The sequence below is a fragment of the Miscanthus floridulus genome, chromosome 4 (genome assembly GCF_019320115.1).
Source record: "Miscanthus floridulus cultivar M001 chromosome 4, ASM1932011v1, whole genome shotgun sequence".
NCBI classification, from domain to species: Eukaryota; Viridiplantae; Streptophyta; class Magnoliopsida; order Poales; family Poaceae; genus Miscanthus; species Miscanthus floridulus.
In genome coordinates, this window is record NC_089583.1 from 61,143,776 (window position 1) to 61,159,464 (window position 15,689).

The following is a 15,689-nucleotide window of genomic DNA, read 5'->3' on the forward strand; positions in this document are numbered from 1 at the left end:
GTAACATATGATCGGTTTTGACCTTCCGACAAACTACGTTGAAGATTCTGAAGCATTAATCAGTAGGACTAGAGCTAAACTCAAGAAAGTTTTAGCTTTAAAGTCAGAAGACAACCATATAAGGTGAAGCTTAACCCCTAAATTTGAAGCCATGGCTAATAAGACTCTCTGTGAATTCTCTACTCCAACTATAGCCAACATCCATACTAGACCGACAGTTAATGTCGGAGATAATGGATTCATGCTCAAGCTAGCCCTCATCAACATGGTGCAAGCAAGCCAGTTTTGTGGAAAGGCAAATGAAGATGTGAGTGCACATCTCCAACACTTCGTAGAGATCTGGAGCACTTTCACCATCAAAGGAGTAACCCAAGATGCCATATTACTTCTCCTCTTCCCATTCTCACTCTTGGGAAGGCAAAGCAATGTTTCTATGCCAACAAAGATACAAATACTATAGGGGATAACTACTCCACTGCCTTTCTAGCAAAGTTCTTTCCCATAGGCAAGACCAATGCTCTGCGTGGGAGAATCTTAAGCTTTTAGCAACAATATGATGAATCTGTCCCTAAGGCATGGGAACACTTTCAAGATTACATTGTGGAATGTCCTCATCATGGGATGGAGAATTGGCTACTCATACAGACTTTCTACCATGGGTTGACCAACAGTACCCATGAGACTATGGATGCTGCTGCTGGAGGTGCATTCCTGTCACTCATAATACTAGCTGCGATAACTCTTGTGGAGAAGATGGCCTACAACCAAGGTTGGAATGAAGAATGTCTTCAAACCCGCAAGAGGGGTGGTGGTATGCATCAACTCAAGGAGGAAGGAATGTTTTCTGCTAAGATGGATCTGCTGATGAAGAAGCTCGAAGATCAAGCCAATGAGAAGCAAGAGGTCATGCATATTCATGATTCTCGCATGACATGTGAAGTGTGTGGAAACACTAGGAATTTAGGGAGCAACTATCCTGAAACTCATGAGGATATGAACTTTGTCAACAACAACAAGTACTTTTGTCCTTAGCAGAATCAAGGATGGAACTAGCAACAGAGACCAAACTACCAAGGTAACTATCAAGGTAATAATTTTAATAATTTCAATCAACCACCCTTGAGAGAATTAATTGCTGGCCAATCCAAACTTATTAAGGGATTATCTAGAAAGGTAGCTACCAATGATAAAATTCTAGAGAACATAAATAATAGAATAGATAGCTTTGCTTCTGCCATTAAGAACTAGCATAGATTTAATAAAATGATAGAATCACAAATAGCTCAGTTGGCAGCTGTTGTTCCTCCGTGCAATAAAGGTAAGATTCTGGGGTAGCTGGAAGATCTAGAAACTATAAATCTTGTCAATATTCACAATGCAACATATTACTATATACAACCATCGATGGGAAGGTGGATAGATTATACCTTGCCAGAAAAGAAGAGCGATCTAGTGAGACCTGTCATCCCCATCGCCATTTGACCTCACATTTTTCAAGAAGTTGTTTGTGACTTTGGAGCAAGTGTCAACATCATGCCTAAGGTAATTTATGATCAAATTAATGGAGATACTTTGTTGTACACAAATATGCATTTGTAGCTTGCAGAGTCACTCTGTTACCCCAAGGGAGTTCTTGAAGATGTCCTTGTTCGAGTGGGACAATCATATGTTCCCATAGACTTTGTGGTCCTAGAAATAGGTGGAGATGTAAAGGCACCCATTATTTTGGCCCGACCTTTCCTAAGCACCACAAAAGCCATCATCTACGTGGACAGTGCCAAGATCTATTTCACAATCAAGAATAAAAAGGAAAAGTTTTCTTTCAAGAACCGCATCTTGCGATCTCTCGGACATCCACAAATGTCGTACCTACCCGAACAGACAACAATGCCTAAGAAGAAGAACAATAGGACAAGGAGGAAGAGCAATGCTAGGCACCCTCAAGAAGAATAAGTCAACATGATCAACACACTCTGATCAAAGTACGACCACCTCCTCGCTTTACCATTCCTTGCTAAGAATGATGATCTAGGAGTACAACGATCGAGTGTACCATTGGACAGAATATTCCACAAGACCTTCTGCGACATTGGGTCGGGTGTCAATAATGTCCAAGGTAATGTATGAATACTTATTCAGCGATGAACCTTTGTCCCCTACATATATGCAATTGCAGATGGTGGACCAATCTATTAGATTTCTAGAAGGAATAGCAAAAGATGTTATGGTAAGAATACACAATCAGTTTGCCCATGCCGATTTCATGGTTCTAGACATGGGTGAAGAAGAAGATGATATGCCCATCATCCTTGGAAGACCGTTCCTCAACACTACCAACGCAATCATCTACATCAGATCTGGACAAGCCCACTTCCAATTCCCTGAAGAAAAGGTATGTTGTTATTTTAATAGTTATACCACTTATGAATAGCCCAAGAAGACCCACTCTAGGAGGAAATGTCGATCATCCCAACGTCGGAAGAATCAATCCTCAAAGAAAGGTTGGGAGGAAGATGAGGAACCTAAAGAAGTTATAAAAGATGAACCTACTTCACCTAAGTCAAGTCCATAGACCAAGTAGGTATGGAAAGAGAAGGTGACAACACCATCAGAGACACCATCACAAGATGTGCAACCATCTGGGCTTCCATCATTGAGATCGGATGATGCACCCAAAAAGTTAAGGACTTTTCTCTAGCTAAGTCCTGTCTGGAGGACTCAAAAATCTAAACCCTGGCTATGAGGTAACATCGGTAGTTATCTATATTTACTTTTTAATATTCATAAATTATTATTATTTTTACTTTAATCATATTTACTTTTCTACATTTGCCTTGCACTCATAAAAGAGAAAATAAAAAAGTTTCATCACTTAATATCATCATCACATTATAAAAATCCTAAGCCCCACATGAGTAATTTTACAATGTGTAAACACCCATGGGAATATTCACTGTGGTGGCATAAAAAAATAAATCATGCATGCATATTTTATTCTTGTATTATATAAATAAGAAAATCCAAAAATATTAAATAGACATCATGTTAGAACTTTGCCAATCAGGAAATCTGACTAAACCCCCTAGGACAATAAATCTCTGAATGGCTAACCACTAACCCCTTATCCTAATTTGTGCCACGAGTTTAGATGTTCTTGTTGGAGTATTTTGTAGGATGATCAAGAGTAAAGCCATCCATTCGAAGTACATTTTTCCAAACTATCACTACACTCGCTGCACGAGGAACACAACTTCTAGACGGATGAGAAAGACTTCTGCTAGTAGACTCACTCTAAGAAAGACCATGATAACATCCAGCATGGGAGAAAGGCATCCCCCATATATCGAGCAAAGTATTTCTTTCCCTTTTGTTTCATTATTTCTAAGTCATAAAAAAGATGCATAACAAACTAAAAGCAAAATAAAAATTTATATTTGTATTTGTCTTATATATAATAGTAAGGTGTGATCTTAAAAATGAAAATAAAATAAAATCTATGTGTTTAGTTTTTTGATTTTAGGAGCTAAATAAATGAACTATGAGGATAATCTCTTATGATGGAAATGATGCATAGTTGCTCTATCATAATTTCTTTCAAGTACCTAGTTTTCAGCCTTGAATTCTCTTGAGTTTTGGATATGACTGTTTGATATAAAAATTTACTCTAAACTTGAAACTCGTGGGTAGCATATGCTTGATCTATGTCTAGGTAATTGATGGATATGATATGAGAAGGTTTGAGATGTTATTTATCTTGTTCCAAGTGACACTAAAGTTCTAGAGATTTATCTTTTGAAAAACATAAAAATCCTACATGATGAGCTCCTGTATGACAAAGCTTGAATTCCTACCAGAGCCATATAGATATTTAGATTAGGAAAACTTCCACATATATGCTGCTTGCATTGCATTGAGTTTAGCCAAGCTTTCTTGACCCTTATGAGAGGTTTCTCATACTCTTCAAATCTAGATCACGTACACACCACCCATATATGCATTACTCCTACACTAGGGGTAGGTGCAAAAATATGCTTTCCATTTAGATCCTCCCAAAAATGTTTTACTCCTACACTAGGAGTAAACAATAAAAATATTCTTTATAGGATATCCATCCAATAAATGCTCCAAGTTCTTGTTGCTATCACTCAAAAGTTCTATTGCGGCAAAAGTTATTCATAAAAAAGAAAGAGAAAAAAAAGAGATGAGAAAAAATGGACAAGTATCCAAGATATTTAAAATAATGGGTACTCAGATGCCTGCCTAAAAAAAGAGAAGAAAAGATTAATAAGATAGCCCATGTTTTCTTGCAAAGTTGTTTCCAAGTTTCAAGAGAAAGATATGTTTTCAAGGAGCAAAGTAGAATTAGGTTAGCCACCAAATATATCCCTGCACCCACACACATGCACATCTTGATTTGATTGTATGACTCAACTCTCTTTGGATCCGATGTTTTACTTTAGAATATATGTATTGCAAGTGTGCTCTTTTCATGCAAGTATGACTCAACTCTCTTTGGATCCTATAAGCTCCACATAAGCCTTAGTTGTAGGAAGAGAAAGGCATAACACCACTATTGCTTTGGTGAGGATCCATAAATACCACATATATTGAGAGACTTGAGAGTGTCATACAAAGGAAGCTCTGAGTTTTATTTTAAAAATCTATAAAAACTCTGGAATAATGGTTGAACAAAGAACTTGAGACATAGTGCTTGACTTGATTGTTCTGCCTTTCAATTGCTCAAGACCGAAGTGAAGGCTGAAAAGCCCCATGGTTGAAGCTTATATGGGTAAGTTTGAAAGTCAGATTGGTTCATTCTAATCTAAAGGAGAGTTCTTGTTTGAACGCATGTGTGCTTTTGAGTAGTGAAAGCATCGATGCAACTCCTGATCCATTTACTAAGTTTAGCTTTGCTAAGGGACTAGCAAATGTTAAGCTTGGGGGAGTTTGTTGACTGGTAGTTAACAACCATTATAAACCATCAAAATAACATGCATAAGGGTATAAATATAATTATCAACGAAGGTCTAGGGGTTTAAACTAACAAATTCCATGAGTTTTGGTGAATCTACATTTTCTACAGGGTTTATCTAGAAAACCGTCAAGGTGGACCTAGATGTCAGATCTAATCAGGCCTATCCATAGCGAAAGGGATACTAGAAGACTCTAGAAGACTCCAGAGGACTCCACGCCAAGGCAGAGGCAGAGACTACTAGGTGGGTCTGGCAAGCCCCACTTGCAGGCCACCTGCCCCCCTAGGCCCACATGTCAGCCCCTCCTTCAAATGTTGGTTCTCCACCGTCTCCAAGGTCACCATCCTTTAAGTCAGTTTGATCCAAGGGCTCACGTTGGATGCTTTGGCCTATATATATCAGCCCCTACAAACCCCCCGGGCATAACCCCAATCATCAAGTAATTCAAGAAGACAGAAACCCTAATCATCCTCAGAGCTCCATCATATTCTAGGGCATAGCTAGTTAGGCTAGGTCTAGAGGGAGACAAGCAAGCTTCGCTTGGATTCCCGATCGTGTCAAGAGCGTGGTTTGGTATAATCTTTGTACCCCCCCCCCTCTCTTTTATACCTCGATTACCTTTGTATGCTAGTTACAATTGTTATGACAATATTAGTATTCACTTTATTCATGTTCTTCATTATATATTCATCATCTACTTTGATTATATGCTTAGTATAGTTAGATTATCATCATATTCATGCATAAGTCTGTATAGCGCTCACTCTAAGGTACCATGGGTGAGTGCTCGACATTGTGTAAGTGTGGTGCTTATATGTTATTTACTTGCGGATACACCCTATATTCTAGGTCATGTGGTAGTTCATGGATGTGACACTCCCATTGAGTCCTTTGCAATCCACTCCCCAAATATAGGCGCATGTAGGGTCCAGTTATGAAGGAAGAACAAGCTCTGTTCTTAATCTTCCTAGGTAATATCCTATATGTGTAGATATAAAGATGAACTTAGCAATGACTACTAGGTATAATTGCACTAATCAATGTATGCTTTGACTTGTAATTAAGAATAACTTAGGAATTATTCCTCTAATATTCTATCAGACCATGCTAATGCCATAGAAAGGCATACTTTGCGTGATTTATCATTATTATTAGTCAATACTTATCATATATCTTATCCTATGACTTACCCCTATTATGAGTTGTGCGATAGAACCGCCCAATTTATACAAGCTCAAGCACAGCTGCCTCCGCTTAACACGTTGGCACACACACACTTGCACTTACATGAACCCGGTAGTCCATCGAGTATCACAAAGGACCTTGGTAAATCAACATCACAACCAAGATTCCAAGATTAAGCAAATACACATCACATACATGGAGTTGTAGCAGAAATAATGTTTACAATTAAGTTCACAAATAATAATATGTTGCCAAGTTTACAAATACGATGGACAAAACAACATAGCCTTAAAATGGTTACAATAACATAAGTTTCAATGGCACTGCTAGCATAAGTAGCTTCTAATCAAGGCTAAAACTCTTATGGAAAAGATAGCTTCTACTCAAGGCTAGTCATCATGCAACATTCAATTATGCAATAAGAGTGAAGAAGTACCAGAAGAGGTGTGTGCACTATCAACCAAGATGGACGTCTTGTTGAATTGGCTTGAACAACGAGCCAATTACAAGAGAGATCATTAGGCCATTCAAGATGCATTCAATGCTCAAAACACATGTGGAGAATATTTGGGGTTTGAATTCCCTGAATATGAGGAGGATGCAAATATCGTCATCAACAATTTTGCTCTACAATAACAGAGATAAGGATGGAATCAACAACAACAGTTAAATTACCAAGGTAAGTATCCAGGTAATTACTATAATTCTTTTAATTCAAAACAGCCATCCTTGAGAGACTCGATCTTAGAACAAGCTAGGATTAATGATAATATTTCTAAGAAACTTGCTTTTAATGATAAGGTCCTAAAAACATAAATACTAAAATGGATAGTTTTTTCCGCCATAAAAGACCAACTTAGCTATAATAAAAAGATAGATCACAATTAGCCCAGTTGGCTACTGCTATGCCTTTTGCCACTAACCTTGAGAAGGTAAATGCCATAACCACAAGAGGTGGCAAGTCTACTCGTGATCCACCATATCCGACAAGGACAGGTAAGACACTAGTGGTAGTGCAGGAAGAGGAGAAGAGAACTAATGAAGTTGAAGAAGTTGGGCCACAAGAGTGAGAGTTACACGCAAGAGGTTTCCGCATAGAAATTGGAAAGCCAAAATGGATGAGCAGTTTGGTAAGTTCTTAGAGGTAATTCAAAAGTTATATATCAATATTCCATTGCTAGATGCCTTATAGGTACCTACCTATGCGAAGTATCTTAGAGACATCCTCAATAATAAAAGACCACTGCCTTCCACTATGGAAACAAGTAAATAGAGGAGTATAGTGCGGCCATCCTAAACACTTCACCTATCAAGAAGAAGGATCTAGGATGTCCCACTCTCGATTGTTCGATCAGGAGCTAGAACTTTGAGAATGTGTTATGTGATCTTAGAGCAAGTGTTAGTGTCATGCCCAAAAAGGTATTTGACAAGCTCGAGTATTCAACACTCACACCAACATCGATGTGTTTGCAACTGGCTGACCAATCGGTCTGCTACCCTATAGGAATCGCTAAGAATATTTTGGTAAAAATATGAAATTTCTTTGTTCCTATAGATTTTGTAGTACTTGACATGCAGGAGGACATGAAGACACCCCTCATACTTGGGAGACCCTTCATGAGTACTACAAATGCTCACATTGATGTCAGAGCTGGACAAATTAAATTCCATATTAATGGAAAGGAAGAGCGGTTCACTTTCAAGCCAAGACCGGAACAATGCTCCAATCTGGAGTGGCATGAGAAGTGAGTATCAAGTTCTCCATCTCTAGGACCGAAGGATATACCTGAAGAATAAACCCGAACAGAGAAGTCTATTCGGTGGACTCAAAATTCCAAACCCTCGCTCATGAGGTAACTCGATAGTTATCCATAATTATTTTTTGTGTTATATTTTTGTTTGGCATGTTTACTTTTTAATACTTAGAAAAATGAAATAAAAATTCATATCATGTCATCATAAAAATTCAAGCCCCATGAAAATAATTTTTACAGACCACAAAACCCCGTAAAGAAATATTTACCATGGAGGCGTAAAAAATAAAAATACCATCATTCATCTTCTTATATTTCATGGTATCATAAAATATTTTTGCATTGCATTTTTATACATATATACGATAGAAATATAGGCATCAGGACCCACATACACTTGGGACCCACCACCATCACCTCCATCTCCACTCAACCTCCACCATCACCTCCATATCTTCACTATATCTCCACTTATCTCCACTCTGCACCGTCCAGAGCAAATATCCACCGAAAGGAGCACTCCATTTACTTAACCACGAAGCAAAGATCCACCAAGAAAATGGAGAGGCCATTTGACCATGGTGTGGGGCCAACTGGCCCCACCACTAGGCTGGCTAGCCAGCTACCTCCCCCTCTATAAATACCACTCCTTCCTGGTTGCTCTCGGCCTCAAGCACAACACAAAACAACCTTCCAAGTTTGAAATTCTAGTTCAAAATTTCATAGTTGAAATTTCTTGGGTAGCAGTGTTGGAGTAAGAAAGAGTGTGAGGAAGTTTCGGTGTGAAAGTAGTGCTAAAATCTTGTGGAAGAGAGAGAGGTGTTGTTGAAATTTGAGCAAGAAAAATAGAGTTTAAGAGTGGTAGTGGTGTCTAAATCAAGAGAGGTAACTAAAAAGAATTAGGTTGGAAGTCATGCCACAATCTTGACTTTTGGACAACTAACCACTAACATTTTTATTTTCCTAATCTCGTTCCACGAGTTGTGTTGTTTTTGTATATTTTGTGGGAAAATGAGCAAGATATCGTTCCGTTCAACAAGCAGTTCTTCATCCCAAGCAAGCACCGACATGGAGGTTGATCCTCCATCTCCTGTTGTTGGAGCGCTATCCCGATCAGCCCCCACAGAGAGGAATGTTCTTCTACAAGAGAAGCAGCTGAAGCTCCAGGGAGATAGGGAGAAGAACATCTTCAAGAAGCTGAAGACCTAGGATTTTGTCCTCACTTTTGCCTACGATCCAGCCCTACTACAAGCCACAGGTATGACCACGAAATTCAAACTTATTTTTAAGACCGTAGGATGGGAGAATGCTTGGGAAATTGATGAGCCAGGTTTAGACTTTTGACTACTGAATTTTTGTGCACTCTACAACCCACCGATTCGTAAATCTCATTTAGACTTTTCGGGAAAGAATTTTCTATTCCTGAGAAAAATATTAGTGAACTTCTTGGATTTCACTCTTAGTGCATAATTAATGTAGACTCTACTATAAAAGACTTTGATAGGGATAAGTTTTGGAGGGAGATTTCAAAAGAAATTGTTTGCTACTGCCCTCCCACCAATGAAATTCATCATCCTACTTTAATATTCATGCACAAATGGCTAGGATTTTTTCTTTTCCTAGAAGTGATTTCCACACAGTTAGGAATGATGAATTAAAACTACATTATGCCATGATCAAAAGAAAAAAGTCTCACCTATAAAATTAATGATGACACAATGGTTAGAAATTCCTGGTCATAAGGGAGATGTTGGTCACCTGCATAGCTAAAAATTTGGGTCTACTAGAAAGTGCTTTTGTTACTTACAATGATGTTCCCCACTAGCTTACTGATTACGACTATTTTAACCATGCACATATGTTAAAAAAGGGTAAGCACGGGAAACTTGTCATGATGTATATGGATTTTACAACCGAGTTCCTGTTACTAGACCAGAACCTTGGTCTATATGCAGTGAATTCGTTTGTCTTTGACTTGCAGAGAAAGGAGAAAGCACCTTGCAGGAGTGCCTCTATGAGGACCACTCGCAACCCGTAGCCTCAGTACTATGGAGATGACCCCATTCTAGAAGGTTGTGCCTTCACCAGCTACATAGGATTTGATCAAGCAAGACCTTTCCAGGTGCACCATTATGTGTGTGCAGGCTAGGACTAGTAGGGATCTTCCTGTATGCACCAACCTGAGCATGCTAGATGGGAGTGACCTTCTTCACATCATTTGGAGAGTTCCTGGCATTAGGGCTCAAGTGCGTAATGGTAGGATGGCAACTTTGACTACTATCAGCAGCAGCCATATGAGGAGGTCTCTACTAGTTACTAGGGAGGACGTATGTCCTCTGCTCGTGGCTTCCATGACCACCCCACGGGATATCATGATCAAGACATGGGCCACCATCCGCCGCCCATGGGTTACCATGAGCAGCAGATGGAACACGTTCGCTTCAACACTAGGCTCACTACCATCGAGGAGAGCCAGCATGAGATCCAGAACACCCTACACCAACATTCCTAGTGTCAAGAAGAAGCAGGACAACGGCCTTGTCGCCATCTAGTAGCACCAGGAGCAGGAGAATGACAATTGGCGATACTTGTTCTAGGGTCTCCACATCGACCGGCATTTTTGAGAGACTGCAGCAATATCCAGCTTGGGGAAGGAGCCCCCATTATTTTAGGTAAGTTTTCTTTCTGGTATTTTATTATTTTCATTAGTTTATTTAATTTTTGAATTTGTATTATTAAAAAATGCAAAACTAAGAAAACAAAAATAAAAATTTGTCTTTATCTTCTATATATATTAGTGTGTACAAAGTTTCCTTTAAGTTTAATTTTCTCAAGGTATACCTTAGTTTCTTGTCTTTAAGAGTCAAATAAATAAATAGAACTTGAAGATGATCTCACATGATAGAAATCATGAATAGTTGCTCTGTTATAATTCCTTCCAAGTACCTAGTTTTTAGCCTAGAACTCTCCTGAGTTTTGGATGAAATTGATTTGACATGAAATTTTGCTCTGAACTTGAAACTCGTGGGTAGCAAATGCTTGATCTAAATCTAGGTAATTGACGGATATGATATGAGAAGGTCTAATCTGCTATTTATCTTATTCCAAGTAATACTAAATTCTAGAGATTTCTATTGAAAACCAAAAAAGACAACATGATGAGTTCCTGTATGATAAAGCTTGAATTCCTACCAAGAGCCAAACATGATATCAAGACTAGGAAAAACTTCTACTTATATGCTACTTGTTTTGCATTGAGTTTAGTCAAGCTTTGTTGATGCCTTATGAGAGGTTTGTCATGCTCTTAAAATCAAGATCACGTACACACCACCCACATATGCACTATTCCTACACTAGAGATAGGTGCAAAAACATGCTTTCTACCTAGATCCACCCAAAAATGTTTTACTCCTACACTGGGAGAAAACACCAAAAATATGCTTTATCTATTTCCACCACATAAATGCTTCAAGTTCTATTGTTATCTCTCAAATATTTTATTGCAGAAAAGAGGCATGGGCTATGCAAAAAAAAATTATTCATAAAAAAGAGAGAAAAAAAAGAAAACGTTGGAAAAATGGACAAGTGTTCGTAGTATTAAAACAATGGGTACTTAGATGTCCGTCTAAAAAAATAAGATGAATAAGATAGCCCATTGTTTACACCAAAATTTGGGAAGAAGAACACGGGAACTCAAAGCTTCTAGGATTGTGTCATCAAGGAATCGATTAGATGTGAATCAGTATCAGTTGATTTAGATGCAATGTCAGAATCAGCTATTTTATAGATGACATCAGCAGACGGCGTCAACGGGCTATACTTAAATGGCGCTAGGAAGATGTGTCGGACTCTACAAATAAGGAAAATTTGGGTCCAAGTTATTATTAAGTTAAAAGTTTTCTTTTATTCCAGGAATTGTAATGAGTCGTATTTGAGTAGGATTCATGTTTAGGTTCTAGGTATAAATATTAGACCCGGTTATTGTAAAAAAATGAACGCTCAATCAATACAATCCTTTCGGCTTTCGCCATCGTATTAGGAGGAGTACTATAGATCTCGACGAGTTCTTCAACAAATAGGGCTGCATCACTGGTCGACCTCCAGCTTGCTTATGAGTACCGTCATGACTTGTATTGTGCTTGTAAAGTTGCATCAGCTGATTGATCTTTTATGAGCCATAATATAAGTTAGTTATCGCTCTGTATCGTAGTTTGTAAGGCGACATTAGCTGATTGACTCCTTACGAATCATAATATAGATCAAAGTTATCGATCTTGTGTTAAATAATTTGTTGTCTAATACAATATCACTAGTTACCGAATCTGCTAAGATTAGTAAGATTTTTCTTGTTGTTTTTTGTTGATTCACCAGTTATCGATCTTGCTATAATTAATGTTTTATTAATTATAACAAAATCACCCGATTGAGATAGAGATAGATCGGCATCATATCATATTAATTGGTCATCCTTTGATCTGATCATGCTTTAAATCTTATAATTGATGGCTTAATTCTGCTAGATCAGCTATTTTACCTCTATTCCAATCAAACATAGTATGCATCCAAAGACATGTTTCAATCTTGAATAAACTCACTAGTTAATGAGATCTAATCTAATGACACTACCATAGTTGCATCGATCCGGTCGAACCTCACTAGTAAGACTTTAGATTAGAAATTATCGATTAGTGGTCTTGTTCATGATCAAGATATGTACTATGTTTGTTTGCTATGACTGCATCGGCTATTTTAGCCTGATTTTCCTAAACTCTCACACATATAGCATGTTTTCATGAATCTGTCAACATATAGATTGTTTTATAGAATCTTTGACCTTAGTTTATTATCATTATCATAGTTGCATCGATCCGATCGAACCTCACTATTGATAATAATAGATTAGGACTCAAGACTGTTTGTAGATTCATTTATATTAGACAGTCGATTTGTTCGCATGTTATACTCTTTTCATCAAACTTATCGGTTCGATGCTTTATATTGATCATGTTCTATTTAGCCGATGATGCTTTCTGATGTTCCATGAGTATCGGTTATTTTGATTCATATCATTATCATTTAATATTAGCCTATAATCTTTGATTTAAAGATCTTCATTTCATGAATACGCTGGATATCGACTATTTAGTCGATAGCTTCATTGAATCGACTATCTAGCCATACATTTGGAACTGTTTGGTGCAACACTGACATGTTCCACCTTAAATTACTGATAACATTTTCTCTCCTTGTCAATTGTAGGTCAAATTAACTAGCACGTCATTAGGTTTTTAGAATCGGCTGGTTCTATGTTGAAGCCAAATAGATCTGTGGTCTCATTCTATTAGATCTTCTAGCTTGTTGTGTGTTGATCACATGGCCACATTTTTGTGTCAATACACATTTGGCATGCCCGATGGAACCACAATCGTCATGACGGTTCACAACAACCAGGACATTCTTATGGTACCTTATGAAGACTTACCTGATGAGGATAAATATGTCATTGGTAAAGCTATAGAGGAGTTTTAGAACAAGTGCTTGTTGTCATACACCAAAACATGTGACAATAAAGTTGTACAGAAATATCCACTACCGAGAGTTTTGATGCATGGACAGCCAGATACAGACGAAGCTGATGATAGGCGTTTCTTTGTAGAAGCTATCAACAAATATGTTCATGATGCAATGCTGAATCATAATATAGCTTTCTTGAATACATTCCACAATACCATGAAGGATGTGTTTCATCGATTTCCACTTGATCAGGTTGGACCGACTTATTACAATATTTTGCATCCGTCGACTCAGGGGACTAATCAAGCCGGTATTAGCCATCAAGAAGCAACATTAGCCAAGAGTGATGATGCCATGCAATTTAGAATTCATCTAAGCAAATTTAGGGTGCTACTACTAATCAAATGCAATATAATCCTAGATCATCAGTGCAGCATGTGCAACAGCCGACAGGGCAAGTTTAGAATCAGATGGTTAATTTTGGTACATCAAGCCAAATACCACCGTCGGCTCAAAAGATAGCACCATCGGTTCAAAGGATTCATAGAGATACAGATCCTAATGTTTTCAATCAAAGATTTCAAATAGTAAATCAGCAAGGGGCCCGGTAGATGGATATTCCACAAGGATATCATTATGGTTTAGATTATAATACTCTCAATATGACTCCAAATCCAGGACATCAAGGCACTCATAATTTCAATCTGCAGATGGGTCAACAATTGCCAAGAAATTCAAATTCAAATGCTGATGAATTGTTGCTCAGAGTAACCAAAATGATAAAAAATCAGTTTGGTTTAAAACCAAAAGGGTAGACCTTTTCGTATAAACATCCATATCCAGAGTGGTATGATTTAGTGGCCCTTCCTACGAATTACAAGCTTCTAGAATTTGCTAAGTTCATTGGTCAAGATAGCACAAGTATAATAGAACATGTTAGTCGATATCTTACTTAGTTGGGTGAAGCCTCTGTTGAAGAAGCGCATCAAGTTCGTTTCTTCTCTTTGTCCCTGTCAGGACCAGCTTTCACTTAGTTTTCATCACGAGCGGTCAATTCTATTGCCAATTGGAGTGATCTTGAAAAGAAATTTCATACATATTTCTAGACTGGGATAGGGGAAAGAAAGATCATAGATTTGACAACTATAAAGTAAAGAGCTAATGAACTAGGTGTTGAGTTCCTTCAAAGGTTCCAAGAAACAAGAAACTTATGCTTTTCGTTGAATTGGACTGAGGATCAACTAGCTGCATTGGTCGTTCAAGGAATGTTGCCAACATATAGAGAAAAGTTGCTTGGGCAAGAATTCAACAATTTAGGTCAATTGGCTCAACGGGTGGTAGCACTTAATAGCCAATTCCAGAATATGCGCAGAGATACCCGATTCCAGAAGAATGTTGCAATCACTGAAGCTTATAATCCATATTAGTTGAAGATGATGATGAAGAATAGGAAATTGCCATGGCTAAATGGAATCGGGGTAAAAAGATAGTAATGGTTCCAAATCCTTGGGGAAAAATTGAAGTTATGATTTTGATGTTACAAAAGCAGACAAACTTTTTGATTTCTTGCTTGAGAAGGAACAGATTAAACTGCCTGCCAATCATGTTATATTACCTCCCGATTAGTTGAAGAATAAGAAGTTATGCAAGTACCATAATACTATTTCTCATACTACTAATGATTGCAGGATTTTTCGGCAGCATATTCAGAGGGCTATTCAACAAGGGAAGCTTAAATTTGATACAGCTCAGAAAATAAAAGTTGTTGGTAATCCTTTCCTAAAGGATCAGAACATGGTTGATGCTAAGTTATTCAAAGAGAAAACTAAAGTTTTAACATCAGCTAGGGCAAGAGAAACTAGAACATTTCATCCGAGGATGCAAATATCGGCTGATGAATATGGAGAAATTAAAAGGTGTCGTGACCAATAAAAGAACCGATATGAGCAGGGAGAAACGTCGAGAGATGGTGCGATGAGACCATGTGTTATATCTCGAATTCTAATGAATAAATGGCAATGGTAGAAGGAGAAAGATTATTAGTACTAGTTAGAAGAGAAGGAATATCAATGTCAACAAGAAGAAGAGAGATATGAAAGAGAACAAGTTGAGTCACATTGGAATTGCCTTTTCTTTAGACATTGTTGGAATGAAGGTTTGAGATTGCCTACTAGAAATAATTGCCCAGAATGTAGCGAACAATATTGGGAGTTTAGGCAATCTCAAGTCAACCATTGGTCTATCCATGATCAAATTGAATACG

The 15,689-nt window shown here is 37.8% G+C and overlaps 1 non-coding gene across 1 annotated transcript; it reads right to left on the reverse strand.

Annotated features, from left to right (window-relative positions):
• Positions 1–514: 514 nt before the first annotated feature.
• On the reverse strand, positions 515–623 carry LOC136553055 (small nucleolar RNA R71). Its single transcript, XR_010782960.1, has one exon. It is a non-coding gene; the product is annotated as a small nucleolar RNA R71 (small nucleolar RNA).
• Positions 624–15,689: the final 15,066 nt, after the last annotated feature.